A 10,908-nucleotide genomic window follows, 5' to 3' on the forward strand; every position below is an offset into this window, starting at 1 on the left:
GAGGAGCTTTAGGCTGTTTACAATTTCTGTCACATTTACATTTTTTAATATTTTATTTCCTAATGTTCTTTTCTTTTTTCGTTATTTTATTATTATTCATTATTATTTTTTTTACTGATCAGTTTCCTACCCACTTAAAGCATCTCACTGCTCTATTGCCGAGTGGAGGGCACCTGGTCAATTCAGATTGAGCCCTTTGCTTCCATGCCCTGCAGCTCTGGGGTGGTAGTCTGTGGAGTTTGAGGTCACAGGCTTCAGACAACCAGATGCCCGAGGAAGTCCATCTTCTGGGGAAATGGTTCCCATTCTTATCCATGGCTGGATATGAGGCCATGTGGGCATGGCTGGAGTTTTCTGGGCCCGATGTGATGCATTCAGATCCCACAGAATACTGCTCGTCTGCAGCGTCCCAGCCTAAACGGACCGCATCCCTGTCTTGCTGTTCCATATCTGAGGATTACTTTAAGGATGCTGATGGCAGGTAGAGAAAAGGAGTCTATCATGCCCCTAAGATACCTCGTGGCAGTTGCTTTAACAAAATTATCAAGAGTTTTATTCCCAAGGTAAGCCGTGCACGTGCACGCCATTCACTCACTCGTGAGTACCCACATGTTCAGTGTTTGCAAATTTGTGACATAACAGGTAGAGGGGCTGGAGAGGTGGCTCTGAGGTCAAGAGTACACAGTACTCTTTTTTTTTTTTATTAACTTGAGTATTTCTTATATACATTTCGAGTGTTATTCCCTTTCCCGGTATCCGGGCAAACATCCCCCTCCCCCTCCCCTTCCTTATGGGTGTTCCCCTCCCGACCCTCCCCCCATTGCCGCCCTCCCCCCCCAGTCTAGTTCACTGGGGGTTCAGTCTTAGCAGGACCCAGGGCTTCTCCTTCCACTGGTGCTCTTACTAGGATATTCATTGCTACCTATGAGGTCAGAGTCCAGGGTCAGTCCATGTATAGTCTTTAGGTAGTGGCTTAGTCCCTGGAAGCTCTGGTTGCTTAGCATTGTGTACACAGTACTCTTGCAGACGACCTGAACCGGATTCCCAGCACCCATGTCAGGCAGCTCATATCCACCCATAACTCCAGCTCTAAGGGATACCTTCATTCTAGGAAGGTGTTTGCATGGATGTACAGATATCCACACACTGCCACACGTGTATCACATATGTACATGTGTCTAAACATACAGCACTTCTTTTTTTTTTTTTGGTTTTTTTTTTTTTTTGTTTTTTTTCAGACAGGGTTTTTCTATGTAACATTGGCTGTCCTTGAACTCATTCTGTAGACCAGGCTGGACTTGAACTCACAGAGATCTGCCTGCCTCTGCCTCCCTACAGCTGAGATTAAAGGCATGAGTCACCTCTGCCTGACTTAAAATGCATTCTTAAAAAAATGTTTTATTTTTAATTTTCCATAGTGTATACTTATACCACACAAACCACAACATTTATCTAACCCCCCCTTTCTCTTTCTCCCTCTCTTCCTCTCACCTTCTTTTGACCACTTCCCTGTTATAAATGCTAGTAACTCATGGTATATTTTAATACACTTTGCACCATGCCCAAACAGTAATGTGAAAAATTAACCTTGGGTTGGGGAATGTTTTAGTCAGGGTTCTCTAGAGGGATGAGATGCATTAGGTGGCCCACTGGGCACTGAGGGGTAGCTTGGGAAAGAGGCTGAAGGGCCACAGAATAGCTCATCCTATCTGGTTTATTACTGGGCTTCTCCTCCGCTGAAGTCACCTCTTGATGAGCATTTACATGGGGCACAAGTATCTTCACATCCTTGCCCATTTGGAGAGACCTGTCCACATACTCCTTCCCAAGATCTCTTTCTCACCAGTTTTCCAATTATGCTCTTTCCAAGTCCCTGACCATCCAGCCAGTCCATTGGCTATAGCCCACGAATCGATGAACAGTCGCACATCTAGCCATTTCTTTCACACAGAATGTATGATGATGTATACTGCCCAAAATTCTGCATTATGAATATTGCCCTTCATCAGTGTCTTTCAGGGTTGTCCCAGAAAGAGGTTATAATCCTGCAGCTGTCTACTTCTGGGTGGTGCCTGCATAACATGTGGAACCATCAGTAAACCAGGCCCTAGTCTTGTCTCCCTCAGTTAACCAATCACAGAACACATCCTATTCGGCTACAGGTCTGTGCTTGGCAGCAGACAGCATTGTAATGAGAATAGAAACCATAGGCATTTGAGCAACTTCTTCATGAACCTTGCTTGTGACCCAGGACCTGGTTGGGCCCAATCACACATGTACAGCTTCTGTGTGTTAATGGTTTGCTACTATGTACACACTAGTTTATGATTTGGTGGGTCAGATAACACCCAGTTCATAATGGACAGCTCAGGGAACACATGGTAACTTGGTGACTCATTGTGGAAGGTTTAGTTTCCATTAAGCCCCAATAGTAAGCCAAGAGCTGTCAAAGGGAGAATAGTTGGCTGCAGATGGTAGAGCCTTGCTTCAGAATCCCAAAGGTCTCCTGGGTGATTCACCTATAGGTGCCTGACAGAGGCTCCAAACAGCATGTCTATCTGCCACGGACACCTCAAGTATCATCAGGTCTGCTGGATCACGTAGTCTAAGTGCTAAAGTCGCCCTCACAGCCTGTTGAAGAGCCTTCTCCTGTTCTAGGTCCCACACAAAGCAAGTGGCCAGAGTAACACACTAGAGTGAGGAATGTTCTGTCTTTAAAATCCAAATAACACCTACTAAGCATTGTACTTCTTTCTTGGTCATGAGAAGGGCCAGCTACAATTGCTTATCCTCCACCTTAGAGGAAATATATGTATATGCCCCACATCACTGGACTACTAGGAATTTCACTGAGGTAGAAGGACCTTGAATTTTGGTTGAATTTATTTCCCATTCTCTGAGGCACATATCTGTTACCAACGAGTCCAGCATGCTGGTTACCTCTTGCTCACCTGGTCTAATCAATGTAATGTCGTTAATACAGTGAAGCAATGTGATATTCTGTGGAAGAGAAAAAATCAAGAGCCCGTTGAACTAAGTTATGACACAGGGCTAGGGAATTAATATATCCTTGGTACAAAACTGTAAATGCAGACTTCCGGCATTGCCAATGGAAAGCAAATTGTTTCTGGTGGTTCTTATGGACAGATGCTGAGGAATCTGTAGATTCCTCAGTAGATGCATACCATGTATCAGGAGGTGTGTTCATCTGCACATGCAAGGACATCACATCTGATACACAGCTGCAATTGGAGTTATTGCCTGATTGAGGTTTTGATAGTCAACTGTCAATTCTCCACAACCCATCTCTTCCCCTACTGGTCAGTTAGGAGAGTTAAAGTACCATTGTTCCTGAATCTTTCAAGTCTTTGATGGCACTTGTTTCTGCAATTCCTGGGACTCGGGGCAATAAGCATGAAATGATTTTGGGGACCCACTGGACCTGAGTTGGACACCAGCCAAAACTCCATTAATCACAGACCTTCATAAGCCCCTACTTTAACTAGAAGGCCACAATGTTTCTTGGGGTCTTCTGGAGTAAATTCAGAACCAGTATCCAATAGACTCCTGGAAAGTCTGATTGCCTACTTTCCCCAGTGTACAGCTACCTTGTAAAAGGTCATAGGTACCTCTGGGGAACGACTGGAGAAAGACTAACAGGAAAACTCTTAAGTATTTTATCATGGTCCTTTCTCAGGAGAACATGGCTCTCCCTTCATTCAAGGGATTCTGGGTTTGCAAACTGGCTCAAGTCTGGAAATTGACTCATGGTGACTCATGGGCTGAGATTCCCTTTTGCCACTATCCAACATAGCCTTTTGTTTGAGAGTTTTTCTGTTTATACAGATCAAACAAAAATTCAGTAGGCCTTATATCTATTTTATGCCTGGAAACACCATGATTAACCAGTACCAAAGATCTTTATGAGTCATGAGTCATCCCATCATAAAAATCACTTTGCCTGTGCAGCCTGTTACAGGCCAGTCCATTGTGGACCTCCTTTGTCTATGCCGCCCATTACAATGAGTACAATTGCTTTGCCTTTGGAGATGCAGGGCTGCCGCCCGGCCCCTACTACCTCTATGCCCAGTCAAACCCATTGCATTTACTTCATCCAACTGAGCAGCCGCGTCTCTGACCCTTTGGTCTGGCATGAGGAAGGGGCAACAACAAAACTCTTTGAATGTGCTGGCGCCCCTCTCACCATTTTGCATCTTATAGGATTAATGAAGGCATATCTTCTGGACCGTCCCATTGTGGAGGACTAGGTTTTACACAGCATACCTGCACTAGTATTCTAATTTTCCTGAGCCTTAAAATCCCTTCATCAACACCAAGCCAAGGATCTCAGGGATATCAGTCATCTACTGACTCCATTTCAGCCAGCCATCTTTTGACAACTGCAGACAATTAAGGGTTCAGTTCCTCAGTCAAAGGAGGAAGAAGAATTATCTCAGAAGGGGGGATGGTAGGAGTAAATCTTCTGATGAGGTTGGAGAGACAACTTTCTCAGGTTAGCTAAACTCCTGAGAATCTGAGGGTTCAAAATTTTCAGCGTCAATAGGTTTCTTCCACATATCTCCTTCCCAAGTTACTGGATCCCATTCTATATGAATTAATACCCTTACTCTACCCTCTAAAGCTGGGGCTTGAATTTTCAAGGTAATTCTGCCAACCTTGTAATAAGGGCTTTGGTCTGATTTTCTACAACATGAGCTCTGTGAGTATAGGAGAGAAGACTCTATTCCAGGGCACACAGTACCCCTTTCAAAGGGGTTCCCTAAGACCATTAGCACATATATTTATATTACATTTCATAACAGTAGCAAAATTATAGTTACAAAGTAAAGGAAAACGATTTAATGGTTGGTGGCCACCACCACATGAAGAGCTGTGTTAAAGGGTCACACATTAGGAAGGGGAGAACCCTTGTTTTAGACTATTTATGTGCATCTGGAGCCAGGCAGCTTTAGCACTGACTTCGTTCTCCTTCACCGTGTTGTGATGTGATAGAAGTTAGTTAATTTTATCGTGGAGCTCATTATTTTCCTTTGTCAGTTCTTTCAGAAGTGCTGGGAGCATCTGGCCAGCAGCATTTGTCTTAATTTTCCACAGGCTGTTAAAAGTTTTATATCCAAATCCACTGTCTATCACAATTGGTGAATCAGGACAATCATTTGACTACTTAGGTTAGTGAAATAGTTATACCATGGGCTTTCAGCACCCGCTGAGATTCTAGAGAGACTCCAGTAACTGGAGAGGCTTCAGTAGTCGCAGGTGTTGGCAAATGCAAAGCCTTTTACAGATACTTAAAAATTCATCCTTACACTTCTGTTGCTCTAAAATCACTTCTGGTACCAAAATCTGTGTCATTCAGGGTTTTCTAGGGAAATAGAACTGATAGACTGAATCTATATTTATTTAGAAAGGGGACGTGTTAGAATGGCTTATAGACTGTGGTCCAGCTAGTCTAACAATGGCTGTCTACCAACAGAAGGTTCAAGAATCCAGTAGCCATCCAATCTACAAGAATGGATGTCTCAGCTGGTCTTCAGGTATATGAGAGAATACTGAAGAAGTGGGCTCTAATGCCATGAAGGAATGGACTTGAGAGAGAGAGAGAGAGAGAGAGAGAGAGAGAGAGAGAGAGAGAGAGAGTCAGAGACAGAGACAGAAAGAGCTCTTGGGTTTTAGTTAATTCCAGATTTAGTCAGGTTGACAACCAAGAACAGCCATCACAGGAAACCATTGTTTTCTTATTAAAATATATCTGCACATTGTTTCTTCTTACCTGGCAACATTCAAAGGTCACTGTATTTCATTTATGTTCAACCCAGTACAGTGTGTGTATCTCCACTTTGCTAAAGACTATGCTTAGCTAAAGTTGCAGATGCCTGTATATATGGAATTTTCATTTTGCTCTATTTTGTTATGTTGTCCTTTTCCTGGGGAGCCTTAGTAAAAAATCAAATGACTTTCTCAAGTGTCTCGTTAGCCGACCCTCTGGGTTCTTGAGGTCTCGGGATAAGTTTCTGGGCTAGAGTATGTTTCAGATCTGGCTGATAGCTTACCACTGTCTCAAAAGACACTCTGGGCAGCTTCCTTCTGCTGGGGCCTGGGATGTGAGCTGGTCTTAAGAACGGACAGTGATTAACATTCTCCCAACTCACTCGGGGACAGCTGTTCTAAACCCTTCCTTCCTGCTCGAAGTCCTAACTAGTTTTCAAGAGGAACTTTGAAAAAAATTTTTTTCAAAGAAGAATATGGAGTTCTTCCAAGATTGCTCAATTTTTCTTTCTCTAAAGTAAAATAGTTCAACCTATGTGCCATTCCAAATGTGCTTTCTGTATTTGGCCTGCTGGAAATGTGGACTGGGAGATAAGATGCATGGCCTCTGGAATATTATTTTTCAGTGCTTGCCAGGAAAAAGCCACATTTTCAACTGCGTCAATTGCCCTGATGCTTTTAAAAGTGAGTACTAAGGATATTTTACGGAATACAGGCTTCCAGAACCCTTGATATCAAATGACTCCTGTCGCATGGGCTTCCTCACTATGGCCATCACATTGTTTGGGGTTCATTCTCTGATGAAAACACCCATTTAAAGATGCCTTCTCATCACAAGTATAAATTTAAAGATTATGTAATGTAACTAAATGCTTTTATTAGCAAGTTTAAATCACCCAATGTACTCCTAACCTTTAGGTTACGATGTTAAGATTTTCTTAGCGCGTGTGTCTTGCCCTCTGCAGAGCTTCCTGTGGGTTTTGTTGATATGAGGTGGTAGCTACATGTCTAAGGACATGGTGGGGGAGAGGATGTCTGCCTAGCCATTCTCACAAGGGCCAAGTATAGCCTCTCAATGGGTGACAGTCATCACAGGTCAGCTTCTTCCATTCTTAGAGAGGACATCAGTGAAAACCAGTAGGCAGTGCACGCGGCCAATAGCACCATAGTGTGTATTCGTCAGACCAGCTCCACACTCATGTGCTGTTGCATCAAATTCAAGTAAAGAAAAAAGAAGTTGGAGTATTTCAATCTCTCTCTCTCTCTCTCTCTCTCTCTCTCTCTCTCTCTCTCTCTCTCTCTCTCGATTTTAGAGGGTAAATAACACAGAATACAGGAAAGTCAAAGAGAAGTCATCTGAGCATATTTGACCCCCATTTGACCCTGGCAATTATTTGTGAGTCATTGCAGTTAGCATAGGGCACTTACATGGCTAGGCTCAATGATGACATGTTCACAAAAATGCTGTGTCCGAGAGATGGAGGGGCTCATTCTGAAACCAGTTTTTCTAGGTACTCGTGGGAGCCACAGAAGAACAGTAGGAAGCAGTAGAATGGGAGACAATGAGTTGTTTTCTGGGACTCAGCAGTACCGGAGTGGTCTTGTCGATACCTTCCTGCCCAAGACTCTGTGCATGGCGGGAAAGAGGAAAACACCCTCCTGCTGCTAAAACCTTTGACAGTTACAGCTTAGAGGAAAGTTCGTGTTAGAGCAGGGTATTCACTTCAGGCAGGGTCTCACTGTGAATTCCTGGCCTTGAACTTGCTCTGTAGACCATGCTGGCCTCAAATTTGTGGAAATCTTCTCCTCTGCCTTCCAAGTGCTGAGATTAGAGGCGTGTACCACCATGCCCGTCTCTTCCTCGCTGTTTTCAGACATGCTTTCATGATAGCTCTCATGCTCAGGATAGCTCTCACTCAGTAGTCTCTCAAGCATTGGGATAAAGGGCTTAAACTACCACCCTAACTTGAGTAGAGACGTTTGGTAATTAATAACAAAGTGTTCTGTAGGCATTTTTGTTTGGGTTTTTTTGTTTGTTTGTTTGTTTGTTTGTTTTTTTGTGCTGCAATAGTTTTTAATGTATCCTCTACTTGGATGTACTGGATGGAACCCAGGCTCTGGTGCATGCTTGACCAAGGCCAGTATACACCAGATATACCCAGCCCACACTAGTTTTAATATTGTCTTAGTTAACAGTACTTAAGGCTTAGGCAGGCAAAGCACAGTGAAAATGATGGGTGGGTTTTTGTGAAAAGGCACAAGTCTCAAAATTGCCCAGATTTGGAACCTCACAGGGGTTGGAAGTGATCGGAAAATATTTTTCCATGTTGAGTGTTAAGGGAGGAAACACACTCCAAAATGCCCTCCCTTGTTACCCTACAAATCGTCAAGCCAGTTCTCAGAAGTTCTCTATAAGAAAACCCAAGGAGGCCATCCACGGAACATGTGAAGTTTGAATTGGTGACACATGCCACTAGACCACAGTCATGGTCCATGAAGAACTCTATGCAGGAAAAGACCCTGAGGTCTTCCTTGTGTTATTAGCTGCTCCTCAGACCCATTGTGATAAACATTCTTCCCTTGTGTCTTAGGCAGTGACACGGTGCAGATTAGATCCACATGTGTTACTCTTTCCTTTCTTTTCCGTGAGTATGTGTGTGTGTGTGTGTGTGGTGTGTGAGCACGTGTGCCTGTGTGTGTGCGTGTGTGTGTGTGTGTGGAAGCCAGTCCTGGGTTACCAACATTCACCCCTCTAAGAGGCTCTTCTGTATTAGCAAGTGCCCTTTGCATTGCGACTGCAAATCTGTAGTTAGGAGTGGCAGCCATCCTTCTGATTTTCCAATAAGGTGTCCTTTGGGCTGGAACTTTCCATGCTTCCTTTCTGCTCAAAGGTGAATTTATTCTGGAAAGTTCACACTAATTTAATTCAGGGACTTGGAAGGGATGTGAGAATAAAAATATACCTTCTTCTACTCTACAAATAAATGTAAGACTTTGGTCTTGGATAACTCTGGGGCAGCCGAACGGTGGAACAATAAACAGGCCTCAGAGAGTTGCAGAGAAGCAGGTCGAAGTGATTAACCACACGTTTCATTTCCTGTGTTCTTTGGGTTTTGGGAGTTCCTTGAGGCCATGCAGTTCCTTCTTAAGGACAATGATGAGGACAGGGAATTTTAGGGTTTACACAGAAGAGATAGTTGGAATCAAAGCAAACTGTTTTGTGGTCTTTCTAAGTTTAAAGCACACTAATTGTAGTATAGGCTCTTCTTGGGACAGGAGAGGAACGTGGAATGCCCTGGAGATGGAATTGACCAAAGCCCATGGCATGTCATCTGTGCGTGGGGGAGCAGGTCCTTGGCATGGTGAATGGTGGGTCACACTGCTTCCTAGCGGTGCCACTTCCGTGAGTTGGATAATTGATTGTTGGGGGAAGATGCTGTCATCAGTGCACTGTAGGACATTTCTTAACATCCTTGGTCTAGTTTTTACCTGCCACCAAATCTCAGGTGCAAATAGTAAAAACTGTCCCCAAATACTGCCAAATATCTTGGGAAGGCGGGCTGGGGAACTGCTCATGTCTGAGGACAACTGAGATAATTTTGAATTTAGATTCATCTGAGGTTTTTAGCCAGAGATGGGAATTGGTGTGATGGGAATATGGTGTCTATAGTGAAGGCTTAAGACACTGAAGGACTATCATTGAAGAGAGATAGGCCTCTTGTCCAAAGCTGTCTGCTCCTGACTCATGCCTGGCACAAACTGGGCTCAACCATGGTTCCAGGATCCCTTTCTGATGTGCAGTGCTCTGTCCCTGCAATGGATAGTTTTTTAAAACCATTTTTAAAAAGAGGAGCTTAGTATGTCTTTAAGCTCTCAATCGATGCTTATCAAGTATGGAAAGGTCCCAAACTAGCAGTTGGATGGTACAGAGGGAAGCTCTACAGTTCCTGCCTGCCTCGTGGCCAACAGTCACTTCTTAACAGATAAGACCATCAGAGAATGTCCCAAGAAGTGAAATGGTATCATGAGAAAAGTACCAGGCTTGCAAGGAAGGACGATATCACACCGCCTCCTGCCTCTGTGGAGCCTGATTGTGTAGGAGGCGTTGTGCAGGGCCCGAGAGGAAGGCACCTACTGTCTAATGGGGGATGAATCAAATGGTCACACATTTTTGGTACGAGGTGCTCAGTTTCAAAGGGAGATGGTACCATGAAAGTGGCTAACTTTGCATGAAGAATCAGCACAGGTGTTTCTGAGGAAGTAAGTGTGTGTGTATGTGTGTGTGTGTGTGTGTGTGTGTGTGTGTGTACGTGCATGTTTGTTGTGGAGAAGAATGCAAATATTTGCTGACTAGAGACAACACAAAGGTCCCGAGGGTGAAGAGAACACCGGAAGTTGCAGAGGAATCGAGTAAGAGTAAGGCCTAGAACAGGAGCCAGAGTCTGGAGGACCCGGTGTACTGTGTTGATGATGCCGTCCATAAGGGAGTTTGGGACAGTGAGCGTCATTATTACTGGACTTGAATTTTCAAAATAACCCTCTGGCTCCAGTGATTTGAAAGAGTCTAATATGGATTTGCGGTACTTTTGACTCTGCCAGTGAAAGATCTCACCATGCGAAGCTCTTAAGCATGTTTTCTTTTGTTCTCATTCATGAGAGATTTTGTTCCAGCTTCCGACGGTTGCCGTCAGTCCTTGGCATTCCTTGGCTTGTAGGTAATAAAACTCCAGTTGCTGCCCCTGTCTGCACGTGGCTGCTTTCCCTCTCTCTGTGCTCCTACCTCCTGCCTGTGCCCTAGTCACTGCCTTAGGGCCCACCCCAGACTAGGATGACCTCATCTTGATTAAACTCATTACATCTATAATGACTCCCCCAATAAGATTGTATTCCAAGGTTCCTGGCAGATAGGATGGGACCCAGCACACAATCCATCCCAACAGCTCCTCAGGACTTTGTTTTTGGAATTATTTCAACCAGAAGAGATCTGCAAAGAAACGGTTCTAGAACATCCTGAAGTTGAAACCGTGAGTCACAGCCATGAGTGGGCTCTCCCCGGACAAGCAGGTGTGCAGCAGTTGTCGCTTAGAGTCCTTCAGTCATTTGTCTGGCTGGCTCCCAAAG

The 10,908-nt window shown here is 44.2% G+C and overlaps 1 protein-coding gene across 1 annotated transcript in view; it reads left to right on the forward strand.

The window, feature by feature from the left end:
- The window catches only part of Arhgap26 (Rho GTPase activating protein 26), a 786,446-nt gene that overhangs the window by 143,192 nt on the left and 632,346 nt on the right, over nucleotides 1-10,908 (forward strand). The window lies entirely within an intron of this gene.

This window comes from Rattus norvegicus, chromosome 18 (genome assembly GCF_036323735.1).
Source record: "Rattus norvegicus strain BN/NHsdMcwi chromosome 18, GRCr8, whole genome shotgun sequence".
NCBI lineage: Eukaryota > Metazoa > Chordata > Mammalia > Rodentia > Muridae > Rattus > Rattus norvegicus.